Source organism: Balaenoptera acutorostrata, chromosome 6 (genome assembly GCF_949987535.1).
Source record: "Balaenoptera acutorostrata chromosome 6, mBalAcu1.1, whole genome shotgun sequence".
Taxonomy (NCBI): Eukaryota; Metazoa; Chordata; class Mammalia; order Artiodactyla; family Balaenopteridae; genus Balaenoptera; species Balaenoptera acutorostrata.
Window position 1 is genome coordinate 21,473,746 of NC_080069.1, and position 19,919 is coordinate 21,493,664.

At 40.3% G+C, this 19,919-nt stretch overlaps 1 protein-coding gene across 2 annotated transcripts in view; it reads right to left on the minus strand.

Moving 5' to 3' along the window:
• Nucleotides 1–18,145, minus strand: part of DIRAS2 (DIRAS family GTPase 2) — a 29,941-nt gene extending 11,796 nt beyond the window's left edge. For both annotated transcript variants that reach the window (XM_007193417.2, XM_007193418.2), the window contains exon 1: nucleotides 17,979–18,145. The gene's annotated coding sequence lies outside the window, so the exon portion shown is untranslated. The remainder of the gene's footprint in view (nucleotides 1–17,978) is intronic.
• Between the last annotated feature and the right edge of the window lie 1,774 nt (nucleotides 18,146–19,919).

Sequence of the window (19,919 nt, forward strand, 5' to 3'; positions counted from 1 at the left end):
CTGTTCACCAACAGCCTGGCCCCTATATAGGAAGGCTGTCTGGAATGACTTTACATACACCCTTCTACCTTCCTTTTCTTGAACTTGTTTGGACTAAACTGTCTCTACAGTCCCTTACACTTCTAAAAAGCGTATACATAAACAGACAAATGAGGGAAAGTATCAAGGAAAGGCAGTAAACTATCCATCCCAAAGTATCATAAAATATAAAAATGTGTGTCTTATAATAAAGATTCAAAATGAGACATTTTAAATACTGAAAATCAGGTTAGAGGTGCAATATTTTGATTTATAAGAAGTATATATTTGGTCATGCAGATGACCAAAATGTATTTCTCATATATATTTGGTCTTTGTCTATGGTTCCTGGCTCACAGCTCCCAAAACTCTTGGAATTTCATGAGTGGTAAGAGCAGTGGGAGCATCTTTTGTTATAATATTTGGCCTCTGGTCCTTAGCTCCTAAAAACACTTCAGAACCATAAAGGTGTAATATGAGTGTCTTGTTATTCATAACAAGCCCCTTTCCATCACCTGGGTTGAGGTTAATAAGGTGACTTTGGGAAAGTACTTAAAGACTAGGGTTTGGTTGCCAGGATAACTAACCAACTTTCAGCCCCACCTCCCACCTCCTGGGAGGAAAAGGGGAGGAGAGAGCCTGGAGGTTGAATCAGTAGCCAATGGCCAATGATTTAATCAATCATACCTGTGTAATGAAGCCTCCACAAAAACTCAAAAGAACAGGATTAGGGGAGCTTCCAGGTTGGTGAACACATGGAGCCATGGGGAGAATGGTGCGCCTAGAGAGGGCATGGAAGCTCCGTGCCCTCTCCCCATACCTTCCCTACACATCTCTCTCATCTGGCTGTTCCTGAGTTGTATCCTTTTATCATAAACCAGTAATCTAGTCAGTAAAATGTTTTCCTGAGTTCTGTGAGCCACTCTAGGAGACTAATCAAACCTAAGGAGGGGCTAGCAGGAACCTCTGATTTACAGCTAGTTGGTAACAACCTGGACTTGGCGATTGGCATCTGAAGCAGGGAGCAGTCTTGTAGGTGAGCCCTCAAACTTTGGAGGCTGATGCTATCTCTGGGTGATAGTGTCAGAATTGAGTCAAATGGAAGGACATCCAGCTGGTGTCTGGAGAATCGTTGGATGTGTGGGGAAACCTCCTCCACATTGTAATTGGGTGCAGAATTATCAGAGGCTTATCCTAGGCCCACCTAGGATTGTAGGGAAAATGGACTTTGATTTCCTGAGTCACAAAAGTTGCCTATTCAAGTATCCTTTGGAAGACATTAGATTCATATGCATGAGATTAAAAATAAAAAAAGAAGAAGAAAGAAGCAGCAGCATCTCAGGTAAAACCACCATCTTTATCTGCATTATACCCTGAATTAAGCCTGCTTCAGAAAACAAATAATTGAAACAACAGGGTGCTACTGTATAGCACAGGGTCTTATATCCAATCTCCTGGGATAAATCATAACGGAAAATAATAGTTAAAAAAAGAATATATGTGTATAACTGAGTCACTTTGTTGTACAGCAGAGATTGGCACAACATTGTAAATCAACTCTATACTTCAATAAAAAAAAAAAATCAATGACAAATGCAGGAAAAAAAAAAAAACAGTTGAAACCAGAGAAAAATCATAGATTACAAGAATTCAGCTGTCAGCCTTTGGAAAAGCTGGACAATTTAGTATACTATCCTGCCAAAAAGTCCCATCAGCAGTCTGAGATCAAGGGCACCTGCATTTCCTGAAGTTTATACAGGCTATAACTGCTCAATTTTTGCCTTGATTTTCCACAATGCTTTCTCCTCAAGTAGATTTGTCTTCATTACAACATTTAAACTTTATTACCTTTAAGCAAATTCCATATTTAAAGTTGGTACTTGAGAGCCTATATTTAAAACTACTACTAATAAAAGGCAAATGGGTCATTTAAGTAAAAATATGGACTATTGCTGATACAACATAAACAAGCATAACTTAAAAAGAAATTAACAATTTTTAACAGAACATACATTCTCTAGGTAAGAGAGTGTACTTTGACATATTTTTAGAATCTTAATTTAATTAAGGATCCATTTCATGTACCTTCTTAGCTGAACATAAAAAATTAGAGATTTGTTAGTGGGAAATGCCTGCCTGATCATAAAGAAGAGTTAAATATCCATGGCTCATCCTTCTCCAAAGAAGCAGAATCCTTTTTTCAGGAATCTTGTTTCATAGTGTTATGGAGACACCCACCCTAGCAATATTAGTGCAGGTGCTATTAAAGCAGGTGACACATCTGCACCCAGATAATGGAGCCCCCATCCCATACAGGGGGGGAATCCTTAGGCACTCATCACAAGACTAGTAATATCTGCAACAATGAAATAGAGAAGTTGTAACATTTCTTGGAATGGAAGGGGTAGAATAAATTATTCTTTAAGAGTTTCATTGCTGAGAGGCAAATAAGCCCACAGTTTAGGCACAGAAATACAGTTCACTGATGTTTGTCTAAAACAATTCCATTTGGGGAAAATATGACAGCCAAGAAGCCCAAACAGCCAAATAAATGCACTTAGTGACATTTTTCAGACTGCCAAGAGCCTGACTATGTTTGGGCCATTTTCTGCTTTATTTCTTTTCTATGTGGGTAAGAGAAGTAAAAAGGTAAACTATGTGGATTAAAAAGAGTATTGTCCTAGTCAAAGATCAGTTACCAAGTTTGCCCAATGCAGCATGATAACCATGTGGGGAAATAAACGCCAAAAGATGAAGACAACTGGAGGATGGAAACTCTGCCAGCAAGGAGAAGAAAGTGTTCAAAGCCAGGGGTGATGGCTTAAGGTGCGGCTGTGTGCAGCCTGGGGCCCTTCCTTCACTGACAACCTATTGGAACACGATTCTATGTACGTGTACTTGGTTAGGTAGATTTCTAGTTTTAGCCAAATGAAAGTTTACAAAATTGGCAAGTGGATAAAAAGATTCCTTCACACAATCATGAACTAGTTTGCTACTCATGCTTTTGGCGTTATATCTAAGAATCCATTGTCATCATGAAGATGTACCTCTACATTTTCTTCTAAGAGTTTTATGGTTTTAGTTTGTATATTTAGGCCATTGATCCATTTTGAGTTAATTTTTGAATATGGTGTGAGGGGATCCAACTTCATTCATTTACCTGTGGACATCCAGTGTCCCAGCACTATTTGTTAAAGAGACAATTCTTTCTCTATTGGATGGTCTTGATCCCCTTATCAAAACTCAATTAACTGTAAATGTAAATTAGGCTTATTTCTGGACTCTTAAATTTATTCCATTGGTCTATATGTCTCTTCCTATGCCAATACCACACAATTTTGTCTACAGTATCTTTATAATAAGTTTTGAAATCTGTAAGTATGAAGCCTGAGCTTTGTTCTTTGTCAATATTGTTTTGGCTATTTGACACCCCTTGCGATTTGTTATGAATAGATAAATTGGACTTGATAAAATTAGAAACTTTTGTGCAACAAAGGACAGTATCAGGAAAGTTAAAAGAGAACCTACACAATGGGAAAAAGTGCATCATATACTTGATAAGAATCTCATATCCAGAATATATAGAGAACACTTACAACTGAATAGTAAAAAGAAAAACCAATTAAAATATGGATAAAGAACTTGAATAGATATTCTCCAAAGAAAATATACAAATGGCCAATAAGCACATGAAAAGATGCTTAGCATCACTAGTTATCAGGGAAAAGCAGATCAAAACCACAATTAGATATCACCTCACACCCACCAGAATGGCTACTACCAAAAATCAAAACAAAAAACGAACAGAAAATAACAATGTTAGGGAAGATGTGGAGAAATTAGAATCCTTGTGCAATTTGACTAGGAATCTAAACCAGTGCATACACTGTGGGAAAACTTTAACAAAGAATTACCATAGGATCCAGCAATCCTCTTGTGGGTATATACTCAACATAGTTAAAACAGATATATAATTGCTATATAGATATACAACTGAAACAAGTGAAGAGATATTTATATACCCATGCTCCTAGCAGCATTATTCACAACAGCCAAAGCAACCTAAACATCCATCAACAGATGAATAAACAAAATATAGTATATACACACAAATGAATATTATTCAGCCTAAAAGGGAAGAAAATTCTGGCACATGCTACGACATGGATGAACCATGAGAACATTATGCTAAGTGAAATAAGCCAGTCACAGAAGAACAAATAACATATGATTCCACTTCCATGAAATACCCCTAGAGTAGTCAAGTTCATAGAGACTGAAAGTAGAATGGTGGTTTACCAGGGGCTGGGGGGAGGGGAGAATGGAGATTCATTGTTTAATGGGTGCAGAGTTTCAGTTTTGCAAGATGAAAAGTTCTGGAGATGGATGGTGGTACGACAATGTGAATGTACTTAATGCCCCTAAATCATACAATTGAAATGGTAAATTTTATGTTACGTATATTTTACTACATTAAAAATACATGACCGTAAGTAAAATATTTTTAGCAAAAACAAAACTATGAATTAAAAACCACGCTCTTAGCAGCACTGGCAGAGCAGACAGCCCTTCTCCTGTGTCATCCACATTACACAGTAATAGCAATAAGGATCTAATCCAATCCGACCAGGCTAAAAAAGTCTAATTTCTTGAGAAGACCAATTAAATTTTACACCTACTTCCAGGCCCTAATTTTATACTGTATCAATGGTACTGTGACACATCACTCTTAGCCACTGCGTTTAAAACTAAGCCCACAGGACTGAATTGTCCAGTATTGTAGCCACTTGAAACTCAGCTAGACTGAATTGAGATGCCCACACTGGATTTGGAACACTTAGTATAAAAAAGAATGTTAACTATCTCATTCATAAGTTTGATATTGATTACAAGTTAAAATGATATTTCATATACATTGGGTAAAATAAAACATATGATTTAAATTAACTTCAGTTGTGTATTTTTTTAGATGTGATTACTACAAAATACACAATTACATATGTGGCTCACATTGTTTATCTATTGGGTTGCACCACTGTAGAACAAATCTCTATACTTTTTTAGCTAAGTTTAACACATTATACTTAATCCAGTATGTTACAAAATTTAACTAAACTTGATTTTTTCAAATGCTTAGAATCTTCTTCTTATTAACATTGAAAGGCAAAATGCCACAAGTCACTGGAAAAATAGTTATTTTTCTGCCATAATAAAATATATAAAATAATACACCAAAATGCATGATGACAAACTAAAATGCATGCCTTTCTCAGAGTCCTGTATGCAGATAATTAGAAAACAATGTTGAAGGTGTAAAGAACCAATATTAGAAGTTTCACAAGGGAGATATTTACTAAACAGAGCAAAGCAGAAATATTTCAAACACACTTCAGCACATCTATTATTTGTTGGAATGATTCTCTTTCAATAATAAGATACTTATTCTTCTCTCGGTATTTATTTATTTGTTTTTTCTCTCTTGGTGTTTATTTATTTGTGTTTTCTCTCTCCCTCTCCCTCCAATATCAGTGCCATTAAGGCAGGGACCCCATGGAATTCACCCACCAGCACATTATTTTATCCAACCCAATGCCGGACACATCAGAAACACTTTAGCGCATGTTGATTATCTGCTGTTGAAATACATTTTTGTGAGCTGACCAAGGAAAATTGTACCAGAAAAGATCAATGAACTCTTTAAAGTAACAAAATCAAGTTTTGAAAAATCTGCGTAAGAGTAACCGCTCATAGGTTGGCAATGTCAAGTGAAATAAAAAATTACACGAGGATCTGTGGTGACATTATATAGACAGAACCAGAGGTGAATGAATTGATTGCACTGTTCATCAGTCAGTTCTTGCAGCAAAGAAGCTGAAGCCAAAAGTAGGCAGGAGCTTCTGGATATCATGCATTTGGATATTTTATTTTATTTTATTTTATTTTTATTTATTTTTAAAATTATTTATTTATTTATTTATTTATTTATTTATTTTTATTTTTGGCTGTGTTGGGTTTTCGTTTCTGTGCGAGGGCTTTCTCTAGTTGCAGCAAGCGGGGGCCACTCTTCATCGCGGTGCGCAGGCCTCTCACTATCGCGGCCTCTCTTGTTGTGGAGCACAGGCTCCAGACGCGTGGGCTCAGTAGTTGCGGCTCGCGGGTTCTAGAACACAGGCTCAGTAGCTGTGGTGTGCGGGCTCAGTAGTTGTGGCTTGTGGGCTCTAGAGCGCAGGCTCAGTAGCTATGGTGTACGGGCTTAGTTGCTCCATGGCATGTGGGATCTTCCTGGACCAGGGCTCGAACCCGTGTCCCCTGCATTGGCAGGCAGATTCTCAACCACTGCGCCACCAGGGAAACCCTGGATATTTTATTTTTTAATATATAGAAATAAGACCTTTACGATGTAGTAGATTCCTTATAATACTTTATAAGAAGATAAGGAACCACCATGAAAATATTTTCTACTACATGATGGTTCACTAGTCATCTTGCCGCAAAGAAAATATAAGTGTTGCAGAACTAAAAGGCAAGTCATGTGTTTTTCTATTATACAAAAAGCAATTGTTCTACATTCATAACCATTTTCTGGGTGGCAGGTGGCTGTTAGCAGTATGCCACACAGCAGGTATTTTCCAAAAATAAGCACCCTTCTCCATCCCTGTAATAGAAAGATGACATTTTAAAACATGAGGGAGGGATCAGTACCTGCTTTGGAAAAACAACTGTCCTATGGAGAGAGCATTTTGAAAAGAGATGTAATGGTGGAGGCATTTTTATACATGACTTTACCAAAAGCAATGCAAATGTTTCCCTTAAAAGCTCTCTTATCTGCACAATTAAAAACTTGAAAATCATTATTTTATTATCTTAAAAGTCTTTCAAATGAAGAGTTTCCATGGGTGTGAGTGCATTTGATCAAAACACGTCAATGCAGTATCTTTCAGTTACATTTTTTTTTTTTTCAGTTACATTTTGAGGAGGCACAGTGGACATCAGAGGTGGCCAGAAGCCAGAGAAGGCCTCCCTGGCCAGCTGCTATTGGAGCAAAGATTTGACAGCAGTGATGGTGTGAATTCTGAATACATGGGAGAGGAACTTCCCTGGCAGAAAGAACAGCAGGTATAAGCAAAGATGCTAGCATGACATGTTCTAGGAACAGGGAGGATTCTAGAATGGAGGGAGGGAGGAAGGTAGATGAGGCCAGCAAGGTAATGGCAGGGGATGGGGGGTGGTGTAGAGGCAGCTTTTACTGTGAGAAGGACAGGAGGCCATGGAGGGTTTTGAGCAGAGAAGTGATAGGTCTGACTCACGCTGTGCCAAGACCTCCTTGAGGACTCTGAGGGGCAGGAGACAGTCAGGAGGTCCAGCTGGGGCAAGGGTGGTGGCAGGGGAGGTGGGTCAGTGTCATCACTCCTAATTAACAAGCCAGTAAGACCACCTCACACCTCCATCCTTGCTACCTCCCCCCACCCCCTGCTATGATCACCCTCTCATCAGTGTCATTGGGTTTCACATCTTTAGATGTCATCCACATGCCAACAATGTCCAGCTAACTGCATACCCACAGGCCAGGCTTCTTTCTTAAACTGCAGAGTCATAAGTCTCTCTCCCTCCTGAACATCTCTACTCTGATGCCTTGGGGACATCCCAAATATAATATGTGCAAAACTGAAACCCCTATATCACCCTAAACTGCTTACAATTTTCTTCATCTCAATCAGTACCCACATTCTCTCTCCAGCTGTCCAGGCCAAAACCCTTGGAGCCCTCCTGAATCCCTCTTGTTCTCTTGTACGTCATGTCCATCCCATCAGCAAAGTGTGTCAACAGTATCTTCAAAACATGCCCAGACTTAGCCACAAATCATCTTCCCCACTGCCCTCACGCTCTCGAAGCAACTGTCACCTCTTACTTGGATCACTGCCGCAGCCTCCTAAGTGGTCACTGCTTCAGGCCTTGAGCCACTCCAATCAGCTCCCCACCCAGACACCAGATTACATCGTTCCTGTGCTTAAAACCCACTGGCTGCCCTGTCTCCCTGAGAGTAACAGGTGAAGGGCTCTGCCCCCACCCGTACTCTCACTTCCTACTATTTTGCCCCCCCAGCTCACTTCATTCCAGCCACATTTGTCTCCTTGTTGCTACTTGGACATGCCTGCCATGCTCCTGCCTCAGGGCCTTTGCACTGGCTGTTCCCTCTACCTGGAGCACTCTTCCCCTATCACCTCCCACACACCTATGTTCACATGTCACTTTCTCAGTGAGAATTTCCCTGACCACCTCATCTGAATTTACAGTTCTAGCCTCAACCCTGGCAGTCTTTAGCCTCTTCCTGCTTTATTTTTTTCCATAGCACATATCCCTTTCTGACACGCTTTGCAATTTGCCTTTTTAAAACTATGTTTATTTCCACTACATTATACGCTCCATGAGGGATTTTATCTGTTTCATTCACTGCTGTCTCCCCAGTGCTTGAACACTGCCTGTCCCATAAAAAGTGCACAATAAGAATCCATTCAGTGTGTGAATAAATCTGCACTTTACCTCTAATGAACAAACTGGGAAGGCCAAGCCAAGCAATGCGCCTCAGGTGAGAACAACGTGAGCAGAGACCTTGGGCTTCATCTCTACCTGGCATGCACCTGCGGTAGTTACCCCTGCTTTGGTGGTGGGCTGGACGGGATCTCAGACGTGGCTTCCAGGCTACAATGACAGAGGACTAGTGTGGACCAAAGCACTATGTCAATGGCAGGGCAATTCTGCCACTGGAGAGGTCTTGTCCACGGCCCTCTGCTACAGGAGTGTATTAACAAAGCCAGACCAAGACCATGTGAGGGCCCTGTGGAGACAGAGCCCTCCAAACACTCGAAGGAGGGTGGCATGAACATCACTGTCAGCAAGAGGAAAGTGATATGAGGTGAGGCTAGTAGAAGGGAGGCATGGCCAAGATCATATGGGCTTTCAGAGGGCAACCCACAGCCGTTGAAGGGGTCTGGCTTTACCGTGTAAAGAGGACAAGAAGTCTATTATAATAAATTGGGCCCATTGGGATTGACATACACACACTACTATACATTAAATAGATAATTAATAAGAACCTGCTGTATAGTACAGGGAACTCAGTACTCTGTAATGGCCTATATGGGAAAAGAATCTAAAAAAAAAAAAGAGTGGATATATATATCTGTATAACTGATTCACTTTGCTGTACATCTGAAACTAACACAACATTGTAAATCAACTATACTCCAATAAATTTGTTTTTTAAAAAGTGGATGAATAAAATAAAATAAAATAAAAAGGGCCCAAAACAGACAGTTTAAACTAGAGTGATAGCAGGAAAGACAGAAAACAGTTAAAGTGACATCAACAGCAATGAGTGATGGCTGGTGGAGGAAAGAGTTAAGACGTGGAGTAAGGGAGAATAAGGTGTCAAGGAAAACTCCTAAGGTTTCCAATTGGTGGAACTGGAGAGATGGGATAAGATCAAAGGCCAGGATTTAGGGGAAAATCATGAGCTTGATTTTCAGCAGACAGAGCACCAAGTGCCTTTGGGACAGTCGAGGGCTCACATCAAGTGGGCAAGTGGAAATGCATTCAGGGCAGCTCTAGCATCGGGGGCTGGAATGCGCAGGTGGGAGTCATCTGTGCTGAGGTAGGGATTGAAGCCAAGTCTATAGATCAGATGGCTTGTAAGAACAGAGAAAAAAAAAACAACAGGACTTAGAGACAGCCTCAGGAGACTCCAAACTGTACTGTTTGAAAAGGCAGTGGATCTGCAAAGAATTAAGGGAAGGAGTGAACAAATAGTAGAAACAAAAGCAGCTGCATTGAAGGGCATTTTGTGGAAGCCAGTGAAAGGGAGGACTTCAAAAAAGAAGAGGGCTTGACTACGTAAACTGGTAGCAAGACATAAAGTACAGTGAGAACACGAAAGCACCTGCTGGTTGAGAAGCAATGAAGGTCACTGGTGACACTAGCAAGAGATGCTCCGAAAGCACCCTGGGCGGAAGCTAGATTGCCATAGGTTGAGGAGTGATCATGCGATGCAGACATTGATACAGGCAGCTTAGAAATATTTCCTGAGACTGGTTGTGACTTGGTGGCTGAGTGGTACCCAGTTTTGATTAAATATAGAGACTTGAACATGTTTAAATGTTAATGGGACGGTAACTGAATATATTAGCAAGATAAAGTGTAAGTTCTGGGAGAGGCTCAAGGAGAAGTTGAGCAAGGATGCTGCAGAATCAGATTGCTGTGGTCAGAGAGAAGATTCTCTCTGGAAGTGCGAGAGCCTCCAGCACTGATGAGATCCCCTGTGACTGTGGGTGTGGAGCTTAAGAGGGGTGGAGGGAAAATACTGAAGTCACTTGGATGACATTTGAACATAAGGTGAGTGAGAAGACTAAACCAGAGGGCAATGCCCTTGGTGAGTGTAGAATATCCAGGAGTTCTGAAGCTGATGGAATGAGAAAAGGCAAGGGCATACAGTCAGGAATTGGGAACCATTAATCAGTGAATACATACTTGTGTCTGTTCTCTGGTTACTAGGCAGGTCAGCAAAATTCGCTGTAAAAGGATATAGCTCCTGATGTGTCTAGAATCCAATGACAGACAACATCAGACAGGCCGTAGTACCAACAGCCCTTGGCAGGCTTCAAGGCCAGGACCCCTGGAGTCATTACATAGATAAATAGCTCAAGACCAGAATGACAAAATTATCAAGCAGGATATTCTTGCATACTCAAAACTGTGAGTTCAGTTACAGAGTCAGGACTGCCTGAGGGGAGATGAGCTCAGTCAAAGACCAGAGGAAAACAGTGCTGGTGAAGGAGGGGACATGGATTTAACCAGATACAAAATAGGGAGTCCTGTAGGTCTGGCTTAAAGACAAAGATGTAAAGAAAAAAGTCAATATTTTTAGATGAATTGAAGAGTGTACATACTAGGTAAATTAGGAAAAGCTAAAACTAAAGGCCATAATTCCATCCAGAAGCAACGTGCAACTATGAGACAATGGGCTTCATGCCAGGTTATAAAGGAGAATAAATCTGAGATGGTGAGAGAGAGGAACCATTAAGATACTGGTAATATAGCAACCACCAACACAGCCCAGGAGTCCTGACCATCTAGCCAGTGTTGAGAGGTCCCAGACAAGCTTGATCTTTAAAACGTCTCTGATTTGGGTATCAGCAGCCCCATTTCACAGATAAGGGAAGTGAGAACTTAGGTGGTTAAAGTAACAGTGCACTGATGCACAGCTAGTAAGTGGCAGAACCTGCATTTCAACTCAGGTTTAGCAAACCCAATAAGACATACAGGCCAATCCAAATTAGAAACAACTGAACAAGGAGCTCTGGATTATGAAATGTTGGAGGAAGTTTTTTTACACTAACATGTAATATTGCCAAGCAATTTTCAGAACATCTCGTATTTCTTTTAAAAAATGTAACAATGATGTTAGGCAGCGAATAATGGATGACTGTGATGTTATCTGATTCATCAAAAAGGTTAGAGATGCCTTATAAAAGGTCCACATCAAAAGCTGAACTCTGAGGAACGATACCAGGTGGTTAATATAACACCTGCTTGTAGGAAAACATGGGTTATACTTACGCCATGGATATTTGAATCAGTATTTTAACGTAGTCCCAATGCCGGGGCAAAAATGTCCTGATAAGGCTGACCAATGGAGGGCCAGGCCACATGAGACTGTAGTCAGAGTAGGAACTCTGATTTTGCTGGTCTTCACAGGTCTTAGGAAAAGGCAATGAGATGATACAAAAATGTTTGTGACTCACATGCCTTTCAATGCTGAGTTAAAGACTCACAGTTCCTAATTAGTACAAGCCCTGCAATTAAGGTTTGGGTCACACTGGCCATCTCAGGGTTGTAGACCAAGATCCCTGTGCCCCAAACCTGGCTTGTGTTTCCATACTGGAAACAGAACAGCTTCAATGGAACCTGGAATTGTCCTAAAGGACAGAGCTGGGTAATCGCATGAGAGAAAATTCTCAGAATGTCCATGTAATGATGAAAATAGTATAAAACGATTAACAGTGTAAAAAAAAAAAGCCAATATGTCATGTTTGGAAATGACATTATATATATATATATATATATATATATATATATATATATATATGTCATATCCGTTTCCAATGCATTAACTTGATCAGGCTCGTTTTTTCACATCAACTCACAGAGGCATCTTATGCAACATGATCTCTGTTTCAATCACCAGAAATAGTCAAGCGCACAAATCAAATGGGAAAGGAGGGTTTGTACTGAAACATTTAGTATGTGTTATGAGTTTAGTGGTATCAGGTGTTAACAAAATGGTATCTAGGCAAAGAGGGATAGATATCAACTGACAGCTCATTAGTGACAGAAACACGCACACACAAATGCGAGTGTAGTATCCAGTGTTCATGCAGATCCATATTAGTACATGTGGAGCCATATTGTGCTTTTTACCAGCTGCATAGAACTCCTGAGATGGTCCATCATTTATCAGCCAGTTTCTCACTGACTGCTTTTTTTGCTCAACAAACATATAATTATCTCATCACATTTTTGAGTCTACATGTAGACTAACCTCCTATAAATGGAACTACTGGATCAAAGTGTATGTGCATTTTAAATTTGGTAGAGATTGCCAGTTGCTCTCCAAAATTACCAGCAATTTGCCCCTAATGGTGTGTGACAGTGCTAGTTCCTCGCACCTGGCATAGCCCAGTGGGGATGTATTATCAATTCTTGGATCCTCCCCAATGTAACAAGAAGGCTGTTTCTCATGACTGTTTAAATTGTATTTATTTAATTTGTGTGAGACTGAGCATTTCTTCATATGTTAAAAGTAATTTGTATCTTTGAGACCTGCATGATCCTGTGCTCTGCTCAGTTTCCTATTAGTTTGCAACGATCGTATCTGTCCTATTTCAAGGCGGTCATTCTCAAGCTGTGCTCAGCAGACCAGCACTGTCCCCCTCACCTGGGACCACGCTCCAACTGCCATAGCCCCACTGAATCAGAGTCTCTTGGGTTGAACCCAGCAATCTCAGGTTTAACCATCCCATCAGGTGATTTGAATGTTCAAAATCTGAGACCTACTGTATTAAGGAAATTAGACCTCATCTTAAATAAGTTGAAAATGTTTATTCCCAGCTGCCATTTGTCCTTCAATATTGTTTCTTTTTCCTGGACAGAAATTTAAAATTTCTGTGAAGCCAAATTTAACAAGCTTTTCCTCTTTAGAATCCCAGTTTGGCATCATCCTTAGAAAATTCTTCCCTACTATGAGATCATTAAACATTCTCTATATCTACATTTTCATTCTTTATGTTTAAATAGTTGCTCCAACAATCTGATTTATTTCTGCATCTTGAAATTGATGGTATATTTAGAGGAATTTAAATTAACATTTAAAAGAAGGGCAGAACAAAGAAGAGGTGCCCAGAGTGCCATCTGTAAATCTACTTGGAATAATCAAAAATATATAAACATGTGGTTGTCACGATATCCTGGAAAATTTAGATTCTTTTCAAAATCTAGGTCACCCAGTCATTCCTATCATTCAACATTTCCAGGCTCTTTTTTCCTTGCATAGAGCTTACACAGACCCTACACAGATGTACACTTACATACACCTTACAAAAACAGTAAGGTCAGTTTTACATTTTGCGATGCCCTCCCACTACTCTGTGGTCAAGAACCCAATGAAGCCCAAAGGGGCCTCAAAAGAGAAGCACAATTCTTCTTTCAGTGTAGGGGACTATTCCACAAACACTTTTCTTTAAGTCTCAGGGGTCTATTTCAAGAAGGCAATGATATAACCCACTGCTCTTATGGGTGAATATGTAAGTGGCGGGGGGAGGGGGGTGGCAGCTGGGTGGTGGGGTTGGGGAGATGAGTTCAAGTTTATACCAAAAGGAAAATGCCTTTGAGCTGGATTTTTAATGTAACAGAGACCTGAGAGAACTCCTGACTTTGCTCTGGATGCAGAGTCCTGGTTACTGATCATTTTTCCTCTTTGCTCAGCATCATCTGAAGATAAACTCCAAATTCAGAAGTCACAGAGGTGCTCCAATAAAACACCTCTGACTGTAAAGAGGACATAAGTTACCCCTGCAAAGGCTTCTCTGTCTAAATGCTGATGACTATCTGGACTCTTCTGGAGCCCAGCTTCGGAAGTTAAGGGGTGTTGGGGGAAGAGGGATGAAGGAGAGAGAAAGACACACAGAGAGACAAACAGAGACACACAGAGAAAGACACAAATTACTATAGGGAGGCCTAATGGAGTGTTCCTCTGTTCTCTTATTTCCTCAGAAAAACATCACTTTCCAGACATTAATTAGTTTTAGAAAAACGGTGCATAAACTCCTTTCATACAAAAAAAAGCTCTCTTTAAATGTCCTGTCATGATTTCCGGGGCAGAAAGCCATGCGATGGAAATGGTACCCAGCACTCATTGATCACACAAGCTATCCAGAGACTGGGTGAAGAAACTGACATCTTTTCATTAAGGTATTCATTTCTGTGTTTCAGGAAGTCAGTACTCATGGATCAGTCAATTATAAAGCATTACATTTCACCAAACTTTATTTAATGGTGTTGAAATAGATACGAACAAAGATATGCATGCTAGTGAAGGATAATATTAAAAGATCTAAATACTAGCTCACTAGTTATCTATTGATTTTACAATGGGTTTGCTGCTACTTGCCCAATAAAGTAATTTAAATATGAAAATTGAATGATCTCCAATGAGGCATGGGGCCTCAGGGACTGGACCAAAGCAAACTTGGTGCAAAATGGCAATGCCCACCACTAAGTCTGCTCCCTTTTTTTCTGCTACAGTAGATCTCTAGGTTGCCTGCAGGTTGAATGCACATCTACTGGTTATTTTTCATAAAACCAGGGGAAGTATTTGACCCAATCCTCTTGTTTTACCAATAAAGCAGTAAAAATAGGTTCAAGACTGCACAACTACTTAATCGCAGGGCAGGGTAGGACACAGGTCTTATAGCAATTTGAGATCATTTATATATTTATTTTTGATAGTGTGTAACCAATTTAATTTAATATTTCAGCTTTTAAATTGCTTTGTCAAAAGGTTAACGTTCTATAGTTGTGCTGGCCAATATAACAGTCTCTAGCTACATGGGCTATTGACCTCTGGAAACATGGCTAATCTGAATTGAGATGCTCTGTAAGACAACATAAAAAAATGTAAAATATTAGTATTTTGTATTGACTACATCTTGAAATGGTCATTTTTTTAATATACTGGGTTAAAGAAAATATATTATTAAAATTAATTTCACCTGTTTATATTTACTTTTCTATTGTGACTACTAAGACACGTTAAATTATGCATGTGGCTCAAACACTTTATTTCTATTGGACGGTACTGATTTATGGGAAAACACTTAACTGCACTAAGGAGAGAGCTACAGCAATCTTCCTTTCCTGAATTTGCTAGTGACAAGAGCAAAGGAGGAGAGGATGAGACGGCATTTGTTCCGAGTACTTTAAAAAGTACTTACCTGGTCAAGGAAGCCAGACTTGCAAGCCACATAATAAAAATAAAAACTAAAACATAATTTGAAATCAAATAATTTTTACGTTAATCCTTAAATGTGCATGCATGCGTCAATTTTACTTGTGAAAGAACATTAGCAATTGTGACAACATGACAATCACCACCTCCCCTTTTAAGAGCAGCTATTTTCCTAGAAAAATCAGAACCAAAACCAGTGTCCTAGAAATCAGTTTTGCCTTTAAAAAGACATCTGTCCATTATAAACATCCATACCAAGTAGATAAATAAATGATTGATAGCTGGATGATAAACAGATGATAGACAAGACAGACGATAGACTCGATTCACCATATAAGCGGGAATGGGGCACCATGGTCATCTGAACTGAATGTTACAGGTCAGCACTGAGCCCATTTTAACTTAAAACAGCTGGCAGGCAACCTCCTCACCCAGACAGTCAAATGTTCCTCTTAGTAACAAAGAAATTCTCTACTGCAAAAATTGACTGCCTTTATCTTGGGGGAAAATAATGATTTTGTCTAAATTAATGTTATTTTGCAATATACTAATATATATCAACTATGGCCACAAAATTAGAAAAATGAACATATGTGTTTATTATCACAGCTACACTCTCTTTTTGATAAAAAGAACCCTGTTATTTTTCAAAGGTTTTAATTTTTCAATAAGATATGCAGGTATTAGATTAGAGACAGTATTTACTCCTGAAATAATACATTTCTAATAAAATCAGGTGTGGTTTCTAGGAGATGCACAGCATGAAATGAATAAAGTCTTCTCTGTTCTCATGGTGAGATGGCACTGCTGACTGCTGAGAATGCTAGCTTGCTAGACACAAGCTGAAAAGGGACTTCCACAACTTGGAATTCAATTCAGGTGTTTTCTGAGTCTCTTCTTTGGAACAACTCTATTAAAGCTGTAACAAGAAAAGATTCTGGAGGTTTCTGCAATAACCGTGCACATATATTTGCCATCTTGCAGAGATAACTGAGCAGCAATTCTGTGCGATGGTGGAGACAATCACCTCTCTCTCCCCTTCCTTCCTGTGTTCACCAGGCACCATGGTCCCTATTACCAAATTAAATGCCATGTGTTAAATGGGATGAAAATGCTTCCCTGCTTTGTGTCTTCTGTTTCTATAAAATGAACTATGGATTTTCCTTTACCTCAGCCCATAGGATCTCCTGCATTTCCAGAGATAGAATTCTTGACAATTTGCAATTTCAGGCAACAACCAAAAAAATAGTATTCCCCCACAAATTTGTTAAATTTATTCTAATTTTATCCTCCTCTTTTCTCTCCCTCCCACTCCACCTCTTCGAATCCAAATGCCACTGGAAAAGAAGCGCATTTGGACTGATTTGGAATGTAAAATGCTCCAGCCTTTTACTGTTATCTAGAAAATCTTCCTTAAAAAGAATATATATTTTTGTAAGTTTTTAGTTCAAAGCAAAAGAGGTCCCCTATGCTAAGACTGGCTTCTCACACGGAAGGGGGTCATTCAAAAAACAACGTGGGCAAATATGTAGAATAAATTCCTAAGGAAGGCAAGCTGTGTCACTGCACAGTGGGAAGAAACAATTCCACCACAACGGTGTATTTCACCGTTCAATGAATGTAACATGATTCACAGAGCTTCTAGCTTTAAAAGTCTCCCAAACCCCCAGAGAACGTGAATAGGAGTTTTAAAGGAGAAAAATAGCATTTTTCAGGATGGAAGACTCAGGCAGGTTCCCACATGACGAGAAGCCAGCAATGCTTTGCAGGAGACCCTGGGAGCTGTCAGCAGTCATTGTCATCTTAATGGGAACCACAATCTTACAACCAAAGATGGGATGCAGCGCCTTTCCCATCTTCTGTTCTTACAACAACGAAACAGGAAAAAACACTTGTAACGTCATGAAACACATTCTTTAAAAGGAGAATAAAATATTTAGCCAAGTCTCAGCCAAGCCCGCGAAGGGCTCCGGTCTAGTAGGAAAACACGCTGAAACAAAACAGCAGCCCCTAACGTGCCTCGCATTTCACTCACTTTGGACCACATCTTTTCAGGACTTTCGTAAATCCATTAAATCAACTTCTACATTAATAGAAACACCTGCACCGTAGAATTTTCTAAAACACGAACTCCTGCTTTGGAAGGAATCCCAAATAATGTGTAAGAAGCAGATTTTTTTTTAAGGACATGTTTTAGAAAAGTGTACCAACATGCTCACCCGCCCTGACAAGGATACAGAAATGCAGCTTTTTCCCCCCTTGCCAACTCCAATCTTTATATTGCTGACTCGCCCTCCCAGATAGCGTCCCTTCTCAGGGGCTGGCAAACAAGGATGCCAAAGCTGTCAGTGCCCCAGTGAAGAAGCAGCGAAGCCACAGCAAAGGAAGAGAAATCGGTTACCTGAGGATGAACGCAACTCTGCTCAGAGCTTCTTCCGAGCTCGCCTCGCATAGGACAGGGCAGCGCAGGCTGTGAGGATGCGGGCTCCTCCCGCAGGCAGGCGGGGCGCGCGCTCCCTCGCGCCGCCGTGACGATGCTGTCAGCTGCTCGCCCGCCCGTGCGCCCCGCGCCCTGCGCCCCCGCGCACCTGCGCCCGCACCCGTGCGCCCCCCGCCCCCGCGCACCTGCGCCGCCCAGCCCGGGCGGGCCCGGGGCGGTCACAGCCGCCCCACAGTCCTCCGGCTCGCCCTCCTTCTTCCCCCTTCAGTCTCGGACTTCTCAGCTGTGCCAACTGCTGCAGCGGCAGATGCTCCTGCTTAAATGGCGCCTGCTCGCCTCCAAAGAGCTTTTAGGTGCCACCTACTGCGTGCTCCTGGAATAGATGGTCAAGACTGGAATTCTCAGCGAATTCAATGAATTAAAATAATTTCATTGAAAGTGCACCAGATTCTTTTGTTTTCGATTGTTCACATTACCAACTATAATTACTACTAAACGCGTAAGGCTTTCTTTCAGTGTCCAGCTACTAAATTAAAAACCTCATTTATAAGGCAGATGAAATCGGGCCATGATGAACAGCCAACCCCACGTTGCAGATTAATACATTCTAATTTAATAGTCTCCTGTAACAATCTGGGGCTAAAATTGCCTTTACACTGAGTAGTTTCACATTAGTATTTCAGGGAAATAACCAGGTATATTTTCTGACACTGATAAAACATGTTGTCAAAGAAGCATTGATCAAAAACAGGTAAATCAGCAAGAATTAGGTTTATGGCTAACAATTCTGTGCCGACACTTAAAAAAAATGCTTTCCTATAACACTGATCCATATTTAAACTACACTTGAGGAAGATTTCTTCTCCCTATTATAACTCATTCTTTTTTTAATAACAAATTTTCTAAAAGAATTGGGCAATATTTTTGTGTTCTTTAAATTTGATTTCGCTTAAAGAATCGCATTTGTCAGTTCTAAGACTGTTTCCAATTTACAATTTCAGTTAGCATTGTCCTTTGATGTTCATTTCCAAAGTAAATTTCTGCCCTGCTATTCACAGAAAATATGTGTTGTTGTTTTTTTAATCTTACTTTAGTATGTGTGTAATCAAGAAAATTTATTTTGCTCACTAATTCACCCTAATTCTGACCTTGAAGCTATGGCCATTGGAATATGAATAAAAAACCATTTTTGTCATTTAAGGCTACCATCAGCAAATCTACTATTTTAATGGTGCCTGAAAACAGGGTATCACTCTCTTCCCAGTCTTCTCTTCATTACAAAGGAGTGGATGGCCACTAGGAAAGCTGTCCCAAAGGAAGACTCAGAGACACAGACCCTCGGTGTCTGCCTCCATTTCTTCAATCTGAAAGAACCATCAAATTGAGGTGTTTCCCATGACAATCCCAAAATGTAGGTATCAGGTTAAATGATAAAATGGAAGTTGAGGGCTGAATAGAGAAGGGTGAAAGATTTAGAGGTAAACGTATTAAAGGTAAAAAGCAAGTTCTGGCACCAAACTAGTAGGGAGCAAGGAATGGAGGTGGTGAAGAAAGCCAGTTTGATTCTGCAAACTCCACACTGCAGTGGAATTCTGCATTTTGCCAAATATAATCATTATTTGTTCTGAGAATATGAAGCAGGGGTCCCAGAGGGCACATTTAAACAAGGAACAACATGCTTCAAACGATGGCCCTGGTGTCTCTTGTCACTCTCCACAAGTCCTGACCTTTCATCAGCCAGAAGGAACAGATTGCTCCCAGGACTACAGTCTCAGGATCTGATGTAATAAGATCCTCAGAAGATTTCTAGGTTTGTTGGAGGTGGGATGCTCTAGGCCAGTGTCTCTCAAACTCTAACTTGCATCAGAATCACCTGGGGGGAGGGAGCTTGCTAAACAGCCA